Below are 2264 nucleotides of genomic sequence, written 5' to 3' on the forward strand. Positions count from 1 at the left end.
GTGCAGCAGGAAGTGAAATCTATTTTAGGTGCGTCAGATAAAGTATAAAACAAAGTTTCCGTCTCTTGCCCCAACTGCATAATGGAGTGGTGTTCCTAGAATTGATAATCATACGGTTAGTATTTCACCCATACGTGTTTGATTACTTGTTTGCCCTCTGTGTGTGTTTGTGTGTATGCATTCATACCCACGTTTAGATAAGCGGTTTTGTGTGCAAAGTCCTCAAAAAAGGTGACTTCATATAATAAAACCTTGACAACCGAGTCTACTTCAATTCCGCGAAAGACATTGTTTCTATATCGAGGAAGCTGTCTTTTCTTTTTATGTCACTCCGTTCCTATACAAATAACACGAGTGGTCATTAAGGTTGCTACCAATGCAAAGTTGCACAGTTATCGTTTGTTCCTTACTGTTTTCAGTCATTGGACACGGGCCAAGCTGGGGCACTGCATTTGAAGGGTTTAGTCAAGAGCAGTGGTTTCCAAAGTGGGTGGGGGCGTTGAAGAAAAATGGAGTGATAATGGGGTGGGGGGACCAAAACGGGGCAATGGATGTAAATAAAAACAAACAAAATAAAGGATTAATTAGGTTAAATTTTATTTGTGAAATACTGAGTCAGGTGAAAATGTCATTAAGGCATTGGTCTTTTACAAACATATGCCTTTGCTGTCACTAACCCTTATATGTTTTGTAAGTATGAGATCCCTTATTCCATGTGTATATATGAATGTGTGTGTGTGTGTGTGTGTTTGTGTTTGTGCGATTGGGTTCTTAAAGTTTCCATATACAAAATCCGTATGCAAGGCTTCAGTTGGCTCATAGCTATAGTAGAAGATAGTAAGTGGCGGGGAGGGGGCACTAGGAACGTGACCTTAGAACCAAGGGGGCGGCAACTTGAAGAAGTTTGGGAACCACTGGTCTTGAGGTTCCCAACCGTTTCTCTATCAAGAACCCCATTTCTTCAAATGAAATTTCCCACGAACATTTTTAATATGCTTATCCTTATGTATATATATATAGTCCTTTGTTCTTTTATTTGTTTCAGTCGTTTGACTGCAGCCATGCTGGAGCACCGCCTTTTAGTCGAAGAAATTGACCCTGGCACTTATTCTTTGTAAGCCCGGTACTTATTCTATCAGTCTCTTTTTCCGAACCGCTAAGTTACGTAAACACACCAACATTGGTTCTAAGGCGATGGTGGGTGGGGGGACAAAGACACACACATAAATATATACTAATACATATATGTATATACGAAGGGTTTCTTTCAGTTTCCGTCTACCAAATCCACTCACAAGACTTTGGTCAGCCTGAGGCTATAGTAATGGGACTGAACCCGGAACCATGTGACTGGGAAGCAAGCGTCTTACCACACAGCCACGCCTGCACCTATATATGAAATTTTGAATTTAGTTCACGGACACCCCACTTCCCGTACTACCTCTGCGGATTATCAGGGATCCGCGGACCACAAGTTGGGAACCACTGGTATATATATATATATATATACTAGCTGACTTACCCGGTAATTCCCGGAAAAGCGGGACTTATCCCTTGGTTCCGTTCTCATAATTTTTTCGCTAATCCAATAACAATAATACAAAGTATGTTGCCCTTGAAACGGTTTTTGTACATTTACAGACAATACCGAACTGTCTTACACAGGATCTTGTTTTTAGGAATTCCCAATAAGTTATGAATACCCAAATTGTGGAGACAGTTATGTAATAACATGAAATTAGTTACCCGATAGCAAAAATTCAAATAAAGCAATCCTCCAGGCGTGCAGGTGCTTCATTATGCAACCGTTTCCCTACATTATGAGATGTAGTTGTGTTCCCTCGGGCGATATGTAAATATTGTCTCCGAAATTCAAATTCTCGGCTTCACGGACATCCTCTCTGCCTGTTGTGGTTAGGGTATTGCACTTACGATCGCTAGATCATGAGTTCGATTCCCGGACCGGGTGCAGTGCGTTGTTTTTATTCAGCCAAATCATTTCATTTCACGTCGTCCACTCAGCTGGTAATGGGTAACCTTGTGCTGACGGAATAGCCTTACACTCGGGGTGCGTGGAGGGACGTTGTCTCGCTCGCCTAGCCACCGGGTGGGGTGCGGATGGAGGGTGGAGGGCGGCTTCATTCGAAAGCTAAAACAATGCGAAGCGCATCGTGACAAGTGGTGTATTATAAAATTCCTCCAACAGTTTTGTCGACACGTCTAAAATGATCTAAATTTGCCTCCTTCACTCTACTTTTCAATCC

Source organism: Octopus bimaculoides, chromosome 6, assembly GCF_001194135.2.
Source record: "Octopus bimaculoides isolate UCB-OBI-ISO-001 chromosome 6, ASM119413v2, whole genome shotgun sequence".
NCBI lineage: Eukaryota > Metazoa > Mollusca > Cephalopoda > Octopoda > Octopodidae > Octopus > Octopus bimaculoides.